The 14649-nt window shown below is 38.9% G+C and overlaps 1 long non-coding RNA gene across 3 annotated transcripts in view; it reads right to left on the reverse strand.

Annotated features, from left to right (window-relative positions):
- Positions 1 to 310: 310 nt before the first annotated feature.
- LOC107821912 (uncharacterized) overlaps positions 311 to 14649 on the reverse strand; it is a 28610-nt gene continuing 14271 nt past the window's right edge. The window contains exons 3-4 of one of the 3 annotated variants that reach the window (XR_012705390.1): positions 11749 to 11816; positions 311 to 550 (exon numbers count right to left, since the gene is read on the reverse strand). This is a non-coding gene — a long non-coding RNA (uncharacterized LOC107821912). Of the gene's footprint in view, positions 551 to 7872; positions 8152 to 8591; positions 10672 to 11748; positions 11817 to 14649 lie in introns of those variants that run through there. The other 2 variants (XR_012705391.1, XR_012705389.1) reach the window with 2 other exon arrangements.

Below are 14649 nucleotides of genomic sequence, written 5' to 3' on the forward strand. Positions count from 1 at the left end.
CAAGTACATGAGTAATTGTTAGAATGAAAATAGTTTGTATACATAACAAACTAACTAAAATACTAATAGACAAAAAATAGCAAAGAAGAATAGGGACTCGGGATATGCGAAATGGATCCAGAGAGTGTAGCTCACCCGAAGTGTCACGACCCAAAATCCACTAAAGTCGTGATGGCACCTAACATTGCTATCAGGCAAGCCAACAGTGAATGATTAACTTAATTACTCATTTTAGTATTTTTGAAATCATAATTTTCATCAACTAAATAGTAAGAAATAGAATTTACTATGTAAATGATGATATTTACACGAACTACAATAATGAGCCACCCTTAGGAACCCCCAAAACCCGGTGTCACAAGTGCATTAGCATCAACTAGGAAATATAATAAAATATAACATCTATCTAGAATACAAATTAGACAGGAGAACATAAATAACTCTGATGGAGACTCTGCAGGCTGCGGATCATAACATAAAATGTAGCTCATAGTAAGTCACTGCAACATCCGCTCCTCTACACCCAAAAGACCACCAGACATATATGTACCTGCACAAAAATGTGTAGTAATTGTAGCATGAGTACGTAAATCAATGCATACTCAGTAAGTATCTAGCCTAACCCAGAGAAGTAGTGACGAGGGGTCAACATCAACACTTACTAGTAATCCAACAAGATAGATACAGTAAGAGTTAAACAGATATGGGGCAGAGTAAATAAACGAAATAAAAAAGTATAAATACGTAGTGAAATCCTCCTCTCAACAATAAACTCAAACTCTCGATTAGTAGTCTCCTCCTCCATTGAAGTGTGTGTGTGAGTGTATATATAATAGACCTCACCAAATAAGTCGTCATAATATATATTGGATCTCACTAGATAGGTCATCATAATTCAAATCAGGAAAACTCCCAAATACACTGGCTTATTGACAAATAATATGCATGTTTTCCATAGGAGTATTTTATAAAAATGCTGAGGCGTACGGTCTGATCCCATCATAATCTGGTACATAACCATAGATACATCTATTATATTGCCGAAGCGAACGGCCCGCTCCCATGAGAGTTTAGTACATAATCTATCCGAGGCGAACGACCTGATTCCACAAGATGTACGCACTGCCAAGGGTTGAACGGCACATCTATCCTGCCATGGAGAGCGGCCCAATCCCATTAGAATAAGAAGCTTTGACGGGTTTTTGACCCCACATATGAAGGGACATGTGAGTAATAAGAAGCTTTGAGGAAACCTTTCGATGATAATGCACAACACGGGAGAAATTCATAAGAGGAGTACAATTATTCCCGACTAATCACGAAGCCCGTCGAATCTCTACAATAGCGAGTTTATCGCTCTACACAAGTCTAGTCTCAAGTCGTAATGCGAAATAAAGGAATTTAATAGGCAAGAGACTGCTCAGATAGTACAGCTATAGCATAGTGTGAACATGTCTACCCGAACAACAACATGAATTTAGCTACGTACGGACTCTCTTCACCTCGTGCGTACGTAGCCCCCACAAAAAGTAGCACATATCAAATACATCACCTAGGGGCAGTTTCCCCCTCACAGAGTAAGACATGAGACTTACCTTACTTCGCAAACAAATTCAAGATTCCAATAAACCTTTGCCTCACGAATTCATTTTCGAAAGCTTCAAATCTAGTCACAAACAATTCAATGTACTCAACACAAATCGAAGGAATTAATTACATATGAAATTACTAATCTTTCGAATAAAAATCCGAAATTCATCTATAAATTCAATAGTGGGACCCACGTCTCGAATCTCGAAAAAACTCACGAAATCCGAAAACCAATTTTGAGATGAGTCCAACCATACAAAAGTTATCAAATTCGGACATCGGATTACCTTTCACATCTTTATTTTACATTTTTGGAAGATTTTATAAAAAACTGATTTTTCTTCCATTAATTCATGATGTAATTAAGTATGGAATTATGAAATATAATCAATATAGTATAAGGAACACTTACCCTAATGTTTTCCCTTGAAAATCTCTCAAACATCGCTCATTCCCGAGCTCCAAATCGTTAAAAATGTCCCATTTTAAGAACTTAACTGATGTCCAGTCATTTACCATATGCGATCGCGGCCAAACTCCCGCGATCGCGAAACACATAATTTTTCCAGCATTTTTTTACTTCATGCGATCACGCTTATTCTCCCGTGATCGCGAAGAACAAATTTTTCCAACAACCTTCTCTAACTTTTCCAGACAGCCTCTAGTATAATGGTTATAACTTTTTGTACAAAACTCTGAATAATAAATAATTTAACTTTTGAAAATTAGACAGCAAGATCTACAACTTTTATGTTTTGGTCATCTTCTAATTCCTTATAGATTTCTAGATATAAGCTACCAAAATCAGCCATGTGCAACAAAAATTTCTTTTTCGCGATTTCCAAACATCTTCCCGGACAGCCTGTAGTGTACCAACTATAACTTTTTTTATACAACTACAAATTCCAAATGGTTTGTTTTCCAGAAAACTAGACACAAAGAGATACAACTTTCATTTTTGGATCATCTCCAAATTCCTTGTAGAATGCGAGATACAAGCTTCCAAAGTCGGGTTAGTGCAGCAGAAAGTTTTCTCTACGCGATAGCGAAAGCTCTTCTGCGATCGCGAATCACTGGCCAATTTCTCCCATTTTACTCATAGCGATCACGGTCAATTCACCGCGATTGCATAGCACACTGTTGTAGCCAAAAACCAGCAGCTAAAATTGGCCTAGAGATGGTCCGAAACTACCCTGAAACTCACTCGAGCCCTTCGGGACCCCTTCCGAACAAACCAACAAGTCTCAAAACATATCATAGACTTAGTCGAGGCCTTAAATCACATCCAACAATGCTAAAAACACGAATTACACCCCAATTCAAGCCTATGAAACTAAGAAATTCCAACTTTTACATTCGATGCCGAAACCTATCAAATCAATTCCGATTAATCTCAAATTTTGCTCACAAGTCATAATTGACATTACAGACCTAATCCCATTTCTAGAATCAAAATCCGACCCTGATATCAAAAAGTCTACTCTCGGTCAAACTTTCAAAAACCTTCAACTTCCAAATTTTGCCAAACGACACCGAAATGACCTACGGACCTCCAAATCCACATCCGGACGCGCTCCTAAGACCAGAATCACTTTACGGAGCTATTCCGAGGCTCAGAATCCCAAATGGACATCGATAACATTAAAATACACTTCAACCCAAATTCATGAAATTCTTTCAAAATGCCAACTTTTCACAATAAGCGTTTTAACGCTCCTAGGTCATCCAAAACCTGATCCCGGCATACGCCCAAGTCCACAATCATCATTCAAACCTATTGGAACCCTCAAATCCCGATTTGGAGGTCGTTTACCCAAAAATCAAACCTTAGTCAACTCTTCCAACTTACAGCTTCCGAAATGAGAATTTTCCATCGAAATCAACTCCAAACTTCCCGAAATTCAATTCCAACCACACGCGCAGGTTATAATACCTGAAGTGAAGCTACTCAAGGCCTCAAACCGATGAATGAAGCGCTAGAGCTCAAAATGACCGATCGGGTTGTTACATTCTCCCCCACCTAAACATATGTTCGTCCTCGAACGTGCTAAGAACTGCTCCGAAGTTGTCCAAAATCACTGTTTAACACCTCGTGCACCTACCCATGCACCACAACTCAGTTGTGCACATTAACTCGAGCTAATCTGAAGATTCCCCTTTTATTCAGTCAATATGCCTTAAGACCTAATTCCAACCTCCGAATTTCCCTACCAGACCTGATTCTAACATACGAACACCATATCAATCACCACGCGCTGTATCAAACGTGATCGTACACCTTTGCTAAATTCACACCATGCACTACATAATTTACATGACATAATAACGTCCTCTGACAACAATAACTACAATTTCACGAATCTAATGCTCGTAATACACCTTATAACATATAATAGCTTGAACTCTTGCAAATATCGCGATGACGAAAGAGATGCATAGAAACTAGTAACCATTTGCCGAATCGGCAAATCATGGAGTCTCTCTTCTTGACAAGGACCATTTCCTCATTCTGAATTGAATAATGATACTTGCTCTTTAATATACCCTTCATAACTCTGATCGCACTGAATCTCAGGTCCAATAACCTCGTCTCACCCAGTACAAGCTGCTTCGGCAATAAGCCACCGCAAACACCATCTAAGATTTCATATGATGCCATCAATGCGTCAACAAGCCACAACTTGAATATGACACATAAGGAAGATGAAATCTATGAAAAAAACTATCCAGCCGACGTGACAAATAAAACGACCATCAAACACTATGAGCCTTTCTCAGAGGCAAACAAATAGGACATACAAAATAAATATAAGGGACCGTGCTTAACATCTCACTGTTGCAGCGTTCAATCCGATCCAATGTGACACTATTGTGGCATGCAACCTGATCCACACAACATACCCATGGCGGCGTGCCACTCGGTCCAAACAATATACCCATGGAGGTGTGCCACCCGATCTGCACAACATACTCGTGGCGGCGTGCCACTCGATCTAAACAATATACCCGTGCCAGCGTGCCACCCGATCCACTCATAACAATCAAAAGAAAACAAACATCAAGCCATAACAAAAAATGTCCGAATATCAACCACAAGCACGCAAAAAGCATAATACAAATCCTGGGGATATGGGTAGCGCCATACACTACGAAACGCAAGCATAACTAAGGTGTGATATATGATCTACATCTCGAGAGCCATCATGCTCACATAATACCACTGCTACGCGGGACCTCAACACATGTGTGAATAATCAAGTCGTGTCACAACCCACATGGCACAATAGAGTATTACATGAAATAGCTAACGATGAAAATACCATCTAATGACCGAATACTCCTCCATAAGAAATGTTATGTTGAATGAACACACCCGGGCTGGTGTAGACCACACATCCATATTTAGACCCATCAACGGACCTCAAATCGATTTTGATCGTACCGTTCTGGGATAATAATCTTTCAAGGATCCATAATAATCCTTTTCCATGAAACATAAGAACAACCATCAAATACGAAACAAACTCACACGGTCCACAGCCCAAGGAATAGAATGCCTCTCAGGCATAAACTCTCACATTTGCGATATTATCATAACCTCCATACGTGGTTTCAATCTTTAGCAATCAAGTGACTAACATATCACACTTATACAAATCTCCCTATGGGGCACGCTCTCACAGCCTTTCGCTCAGGTAGCAAAGTCCGGACATCCATACCACCAACCGTTCTAATTATGTAAAGCGAATCAAAAATCTGCAAGTCAATACACAAAGCCTCTTCTAGAGAACACCATTCTCAGGTGACATTAAAGAAAAATGTCAGCTTACTCTGAACATCTGAATTCACCCATACTCATCCGAGCTCGTGACATTCTATCAACACCGAACCGCAACCTTGGCCTTCAACTTTTAGTTCCCATGCTGCTCACTGCACCTATCATGCCGCTACGTGATAATACACGTATTCACCATAACCCTCGAACTACTAATGGAATAACCAGTTCATTGGCTAGAAACTTTTCACTTAGCTCGTCGTTTCAGAAGAACCAATGCAACACGCAACTAAATTCTCAAACTGCAGAAAATACAAACTTCAAGTCGTGATCTAAGCCATCATAACTCTTTTGAGATCCATTTACACAACAAAGTCATTCGAGTAAAATACCTCCCAAATCAACCAAGTGGTGGTGGAGCTCAACACCAAGTGTACAACCACAAACTACATGTATAACTTCACGTTGAAGAAATTGATCACTGCCACAATCATGCTGATTCAACCACTACTAACCGACCCAACTTCTTCCAATTTATTCTCAACTTTCCATAAAAATAATAATAGCTGCATTCAAACGTAACGAACCAAATCCGCACTCGTCCCGAGTGACCCGCCTCATGAGACCACATCGTCTCATTACTTATGAATCATCTCATATTCTCCTTACGCGCACAATAGCATCTCCAACTAGTACACCCATTCTGCAAGACCTTCCGTGAATCCGAAGTTATTTCTTCCTTTTCTCCAATACCGCACTGCATACCTAATTATAACATAGACCATCCCAAGTCCTTAGGCATTGCACTTAAATTCTTGAATCCACTAGGACCACTGTTGAGAGTCGCCCACTCTAAGTTGGTCCCGAATATAAGCCAAACTCTAGTGCTCTGCTAGCACGTGAACCCCCTATCAAAAAAGCACTTGACTGAATTCTTTCCTTGTATATTACACCCACAAGAAGCATAAACTCTAAGTCTTCCCAAAAACCTAAACATGAATCGATAAGGCCCAACTATAGCACGCATTCCTCAAATCCTTTACTCAAATTACCACTAATGTTTTGTGTCCTTAGTCATAATAACCTATCAATACATTGATAACCCGAAACTGCACAAGCAGACAACCAGGTGATCCAATCGTAGATGGTGGGGCTCCCCCACTTAGCTTGAAGTTACAATTACATAACCCTGGGACCCACCAAGATTCCTTATTTCCCATCGACATCAACTGAAAGTCCAACAATGCATTCCAAACTCGAACTCATGGTGCATCCAAATAAAATCAGTAGACCTAGTCACTGTCCATCATGATTCCCTAATTGCTCTAAACTTTCCTCAAGGCATGTGGCTATTCTACTACAGGACCCATATGATGCTTTGCCACTCTCCCACTTTGGTTAAACCATCTCCTTTAAGCAAATTCTCGAGCTATACTTTATATACTTGACCTACTAGCAATTCAATCATCGTGAGACACTTTCCGCCATGTCCTTCTTCATCTTTCGCTGCCCAAATATTGCCTCAAAGCAAAATCCATTGTTGTAGCACCTGATCTAATAAATTGCTACCAACTCTAAGCCTCCTAGAAGATCATCTTTCTCGAGCCATCAACACTAGAAACATCGATTCAATTTCAAAACTACTACTCATCGCTATCTCTGACAACCACTTCTCAAGCACCATTTCACAATGCCCTGCCCTAAAGGCGAATCGAAGAAGACCATAACACCAACGAGCTTTAATGCATTCAACAAAGACAATGACACTACATTACAATTGAGAATTCCACCACGCCCGAAAATACCACGTTCCATCACTTCGTCAACCAAACCTAGATATTTATAGTCTGTTTGCCTTTCCTCTGCTGGGATTAAATGTTGAACCCCTGAATCATGAACTGAGAAGAACCTCCTTTCAAGTCTTTCACTACATCGGCACATAAACGAGCACCCCACCATTACATCAATACTGTGAGATAACAAGTCAGGAACATCATAGCAACCTGTACATGGCTTTAAAACCATCAGAGATACAACTACTGAGCTGAAATGACAAAACATCCTTCTGCAAGAAAACGATAATAACTTGCTCGAATGGCAGGGAGAAACATCCCGCCCCATGTCTGTAGTAGTACTACAACTCTTCGATACTTAGTCGACACGAGCGCTCAACATCGTATAAGAATAAGTAGAAAGGAAGTAAAAGCATAAGCCTCAAAGGAATCAAATTGCACGATGAGGAATCAAGAAGGGAAGTGCTCCTAACAACCTTGTAGCCTCTCAAAGATAAGTACAAACGTCTCCTTACCGATCCGCAAGACTCTACTAGACTTGATCATGACTTGTGATAAGTGAACCTAACGCTTTGATACCAAGCTGTCACGACTCAAAATCCACTAAATATAATGATGGAACCTAACACCGCCATCAGGTAAGCCAACAGTGAATGATTAACTTAAGTACTCATTTTCGTATTTTTGAAATCATAATTTTCATCAACTAAATAGTAAAAAATAGAATTTACAGGGTAAATGATGATATTTACACGAACTACAATAATGAACCACCCTTAGGAACCCCCAAAACCCGGTGTCACAAATGCATGAGCATCAGCTAGGAAATATAATAAAATACAACATCTATCTAGAATACAAATTAGACAGGAGAACATAAATAACTCTAATGGAGACTCTGCGGCTGCGAATCGTAACATGAAATGCAGCTCACGGTAAGTCCCCGCAATATTCGCACATCTATGCCCAAAAGACCACCGGACATATATGTACCTGCACAAAAATGTACAACAAGTGTGGCATGGGTACATAAATCAATGCGTACTCAGTAAGTATCTAGCCTAACCTCAGAGAAGTAGTGACGAGGGGTTGACATCAACACTTACTAGTGGTCCAATAAGACAGATACAGCAAGAGGTAAACAGATATGGGGCAGAGTAAATAAACGAAATAAACAAGTATAAATATGTAGTGAAATCCTCCTCTCAGCAATAACCTCACACTTTCAATTAGCAGTCACCTCTCCACCGGAGAGTGTGTGCGTGTATATATATATATATAATGAACCTCACCAGATAGGTCATCATAATTTAAATCAGGAAAACTCCCAGGTACAACGACTTTTTGACAAATAATATGCACGTTTTCCATATAAGTATTTTATAGAAATGTCGAGGCGTACGTCCCGATGCCATCATAATGACACGAACCATAGATACATCTATTATATTGCTGAGGCAAATGGCCCGCTCCCATGTGAGTGTGATACATAATCATGCTGAGCCGAACGGCCCGATCCCATAAGATGTGCGTACTGCCGAGGGTCAAACGACACGAACCATATATGTATCTATCCTTCCGAGGCGAACGGCCTGATCCCATTAGAATAAGAAGCTTTGACGGGTCCTTGACCCTGCTCACGAAAGGACATATGAGTTATAAGGATCTTTGAGGAAACCTTGCGATGATAACGCACAAAGAGAGAGAAATTCGTAAAAGGAGTACAATTATTCGCGACTATCGATGAAGCCCGTAGAATCTCTACAATAGCGAGTCTATCGCTCTACACAAGTCTAGTCTCAAGTAGTAATGTAAAATAAAGGAATTTAACAGGCAAGAGACTGCTCAATCTCTTAAGGAACACTTACCCCAATGTTTTTCCTTGAAAATCTCTCAAAAATTGCCCTTTCCCGAGCTCCAAATCGTTAAAAATGGAAAATATTCAAAACTTAAATCTGCTGCCCAGTCATTTACCATATGCGATCATGGCCAATCTACCGCGATCGCGAAGCATAAAATTTTCCAGCATTATTTTACTCTACGCGATCGCGTCCATTCTCTCGCGATCACGAAGAACAAATTTTTCCAACAACCTTCTCCAACTCTTCCGGACAGCCTCTAGTATAAAGGTCATAACGTTTTGTACAAAACTCCAAATAATAGATGGTTTAACTTTCTGAAAACTATACACCATGATCTATAACTTTTATTTTTTTGGTTATCTTCCAATTCCTTATATATTTCTAGGTATAATATGCCAAAGTTAGCTATGTGCAACACAAATTTCTTCTTCACGATTTCCAAACATCTTCCTAGATAGCCTTTAGTGTACCAACTATATATTTTTGTACACAATTCCAAATGTCAAATGCTTTGTTTTTCTGAAAACTAGACGCAAAGAGCTACAACTTTTATTTTTGGATCGTCTTGAAATTCCTTATAGATTGCAAGATTTAAGTTTCCAAAGTCGGGGGTTAGTGCAATAGAAAATTTCCTCTATGCGATCGCGAATTGTCTACCGCGATCGCGAATCACTGGCCAATTTCTCCCATTTTACTCATCGCGATCGCATCCAATTCCCCTCAATCGCATAGCACACTACTGTAGCCCAAAACCAGCAGCTAAAAATGGCCTAGCAATGGTCCAAAATCACCCCGAAACTCACCCAAGCCCCTCGGGACCCCGTCCGAACATACCAACAAGTCTCAAAACATATCATGGACTTAGGTGAAAGCCTCAAATCACATCAAACAATGCTAAAAACACGAACCACACCCCAATTCAAGCCTAATGAAACAAAAAAATCACTTGTACATTCGATGCTGAAACCTATCAAATCATTTTCGATTGACCTCAAATTTTGCACACAAGTCATTGACCTATTTCCGAAATTGGAATCCGACCCCGATATCAAAAAGTCCACTCCCGGTTAAACTTCTGAAAACCTTCAATTTCCAACTTTCGCCAAACGACCCCGAAATGACCTACGGACCTCCAAATCCACATCAGAACTCGCCCTCAAGACCCGAATCACCTTACGGAGTTATTCCCAGGCTCAGAATCCCAAACAGACATCGATAACATTAAAATATACTTCAACCCAAATTCATGAAATTTTTCCAAAATGCTAACTTCTCACAATAAGCGTCATAATGCTTTCGGGTCATCCAAAACCCGATCAGGGCATATGCCCAAGTCCATAATCATCATACAAACCTATTGTAACCTTTAAATCCCGATTCCGAAATCGTTTACTCAAAAGTCAAACCTTAGTCAACTCTTCCAACTTAAAGTTTCTGAAATGAGAATTTTCCATTTGAATCAACTCCGAACTTCCTGAAATTCAATTCCGACCACATGTGCAAATCATAATAGCTGAAGTGAAGCTACTCAAGGCCTCAAACCGCTAAATGACGCATTACAGCTCAAAATGACCGGTCGGGTCATTACACTAAGTCTTCATCCGGTCACCTAAGCTCAGTCAAGAATCTCTGCTAATATCCACCGGAGGATCTGCATAAAAAATATGCAGAAGCGTAGTATGAGTACACTACAATCGATACCATTAAGTATCAAATCTAACCTCAAAGAAGTAGCGGCGAGGCTAGATGCATCCGAATACTTACAACACAGATGTAATAATAGAATTTAGAACTAAATAGTAGATAATGTAAGGAATAATGAGAATTAAAGATATCAACAGTCGAAAGATGCTAAGCTTGTTTTCTAGTACAAGAAATAATCATAACGTTACCCAGATATAGTATTAAGAGATATCATGCTCAAATAATAGAGTCGGGGCTCCAATCTAGCATATAATGTGTCAAGTAAAAACTAGCATCTAAATGAATGCATCTAAGGGAGTCAAAAATATTTATGCATGCTCAACTGATACATGATCCATATAACCCTATATACAATAAATGTATCACGAAAACCGATACAAAATGCATGTATCGACCCAGTGCAAAATTCATGTACCAAACATACTCATAGTGTCCAAAGTAATATGGTTAATCACTTGACTCCAGAGGGATGGATCAAAATCCAAGCGCAAAGAGGAGTTTATAGCATCACTCAAATATCCGATCATCATGCCATGTGTGCCATAACTATATCTTATCTACACGCCTTACTTTTCGTGCCAAAATCCTCAGTCCAAAATAAGTGTCCATATACAACATGTATGCATATGTTCAATAATTACAGATAAAAGATGCACAAAGACTTAATAAAATCATACGGATATGTGCTCATGGAATCTCTAAGTGACTACAAACAATATAAGAAATTTAACATATCAAGGATAAGTTCCCATGCCTTTGTAAATAATCATAAACCTATGCATGATTTCTTACATGAATAAGAGTGCAGACGTAGTTACATAAGCCAAACAAATCATGAATCAAATGAGCACATAATCAAACAAGGGATAAAATATTCTAATTATACCCCGGTCATAATGTAAACTCGCTAAGTGCATATATGCTCGCCACCATGTATATACACCACCCCCAAAACCTTAACCACATAGCAATCAAGTCAAATCCTAGGGGTTTCCCTCTTAACAAGGTTAGCCAAAAGACTTACCTCCAGCAGGTAGCCTTTAACCTTCCAAAATTGCTTTCCTCTCAAATCAACCTCCGAATGAGTTGAATCTAGCCAAATACAACTCAATAACGTCAAATAAAGCCATATAAATAAATCCTAAATAATAAAGTTCAAATCTTTAATCAAATGCACAAAGTCAACCAAAACATTAACAAGGGCACGCACCTCGAAATCTGACTAAACTCAGCAGTTTTGAATACCCATTCTAATATGAGTCCAAATATAAAAGTCTCATCCAAAACCGACTCTAAATCGGGGTTCTATTTTAAATTTCCAAAGGTTTTTCCAATATCCCCCACCCCTCCCTAAATTTCTCTTCCAAATATCATAATCTATGTGTAGAAATTCATGGGGAAACAAGATGTAATTTCAAAATCAAGTATAAATTACTTGCCCTCAAAGTGGTGATGAAATTTTCCTCAAAAATCATCTGTAGCAGGGCACCAAAAGTCAAAATAATGAAAAATGCTCAAACAGGATATACCTTCTGCCTAGCGACTTCCAAAGTCTCAAAATACTGAAATTAGTATCAAAACTAAGAATCAATGGTTAAAACCCAATTTAAACTTCTCTTATATTCATTAGCTTCCAAACTTCAAATCACGCGTCCGATTCAAGACTAACCAATCTGGATTCCAACCAAATGTAGGATACAAGTTCCAAATGATATAACAAACCTATACAAAATTTTGGAACAACAATCTGACTCCAATAACATCAAAGTTAGCCCTCAGTCAAACTTATTAACTCTGCAATCTCACCAGTCGCCAACTTTTGGCAAATAGAGTGAAAATATCCTAGGAACCCCCAAACAATTCCGAACATATGATAAAACCCAAAATCGCCATATGAATATTGGAACCATCAAAACGCCAATCTAAGGTCAATTATAATTTAATCAAACGTTGGTTTAGGCTTCAAAAATGAGAATAAGAATTCACTCTCAAATATTCCCAAAGCCAAACCAACCACCCTGCGAGTCACAAACCAAGAAACACACATATGAGATGCATAAAATACACAAAACAACCAGGTGGGTGGTCAAATAAGGGGTCTTGATGGATCGATTGTGTTTCGAAAGGATTCCAGAGCATTTTTGTGTCTTACGGGAGTCCTGGTTTTAGCTCTTCGCACCTGCAATAGAGTGGTCACAGGTGCGAGGCCACCTTTATGGATTGTCTATCATTTTTTTAAAATTTTATAATGGTCTGGAGGTGGTCACTATTGCGTAAGAAGGAGTGAAGTTGTGTGGCTGCACCTGCAGAGTTTTGGTCGCAGATGCGAGGAACAGACCTGGCAAAGGAGTCCACATTTGTGAAGTGTATGGTGCGGATACAGGGTCACATTTGCGATGGGTGTTACGCACTTGGAAAGTCACAGATGTGAAGGTTGGAAACTTGAATGGAGTTTGCATATGCGGGAGGGGGTTAGAGGGTAGATGTAGTATCACAAATGTGATGGTCTTTTCCGTAGATACGAGACAACTGGCAGACTTTATAATTTTGAGGGTTAGCTCAATTTTTCCATATTTTGGGATTTGAAGCTCGGGAAGAGGAAACGTTTGAGGAGATTTTTATCATTGATTTAAGGGTAAGTAATTTCTACCTGATTTTAATTATATATCATGAATTCCCATAGATTTTTACATCTAAAATGTGGAATTTTGAAAGGAAATTTGGGGTTTTTGTCTACACTTTTAGAGAATGTATTTTGGATATTTATGCACCGTTTCAGACTCGATTTTGATAACTAATTTTATATTTGGACTTTGTAGGTTATGAGTCATTGAATTTTGGTATTGGTTTCGTATTTCGGGAATGCGGGCCCAAGCTTATTTTTATTGACTTTTTGGGAATTATTCAAAGATCAAAGCTTTATGGATTGGGTTCGCTTCTTATAGAATTGTTTGACTTCCTTGAATGATGTTTGGCCTAGATTTGCATAACTGGAAGGCTAGAGCGAGGTTTTGATGCAATTTGAGGTTGAAGCTAGCGAGGAAGAAGTATGTCTCTTGGCTAACCTTGTTAAGAGGGAATCCCCTAGGATTTGACTAGATTGCTATGTGTTTAAGGTATTGGGATGGTGTATATATGAGGTGGAGATGATATATGCACGTATCAAGTTTATATCATGTCTGGGGTAGAATTGACATACTCTATGCCTTGTTTTAATTATATGCTCATCTTGATTCATGATTTGTTTGGCTTCTATGGCTACATTCGCTCTCTTATTAAAGTTAGAGACCATGCCTAGATTTATGATTATTTATGAAAGCATGAGAGCTTGTTCTTGATATGAATCCTTCGTAGTCACATAGAAATTTCACGAGCACATATCTGCATAATTATTACTCCATCGGTCTCATATTATATGAGGTAGTTTGACTCGGCACAGAATTTAAGAAAAAAGAAGAAGACTTTTGAAACTTGTGGTCTTAAAAGCTTAAGGGGTAAAAAGTTTGTGGGGCCATGACATTTATGTGGCTATAAAAGCTTCTCATTAAGGGTAAATGGGTAAAATGAAAGATTTTAAAGTTGAATTATTTCCAAATTTAGAAATGTGTCATTTATTTTGGAACAGACTAAAAAGGAAAGTACCTCATTTAATATGAAACGGAGGGAGTATTAAATACATGTGCATCTTCTATCTGTCCATTCTAGGGCATATGCATATCTAGTATAGTTTGTAATGACCGGCCAGTTGTTTCGTGTGTTTGAGACTCGTTCCCCTATTTGATGCTCCTATATGTGCATTTGTTGTTATGTGACTTAAAGAAATAGTTGGTTTGGTTTCGGAAAGGTTTTGGAGTGAATTAGAGCACTTAGTTCCAATGTTGGAAGCTTAAGTTATACGAGTTGACCAAGGTTTGACTTTTGTATA

This window comes from Nicotiana tabacum, chromosome 22 (assembly GCF_000715075.1).
Source record: "Nicotiana tabacum cultivar K326 chromosome 22, ASM71507v2, whole genome shotgun sequence".
In the NCBI taxonomy this organism is placed as follows: domain Eukaryota; kingdom Viridiplantae; phylum Streptophyta; class Magnoliopsida; order Solanales; family Solanaceae; genus Nicotiana; species Nicotiana tabacum.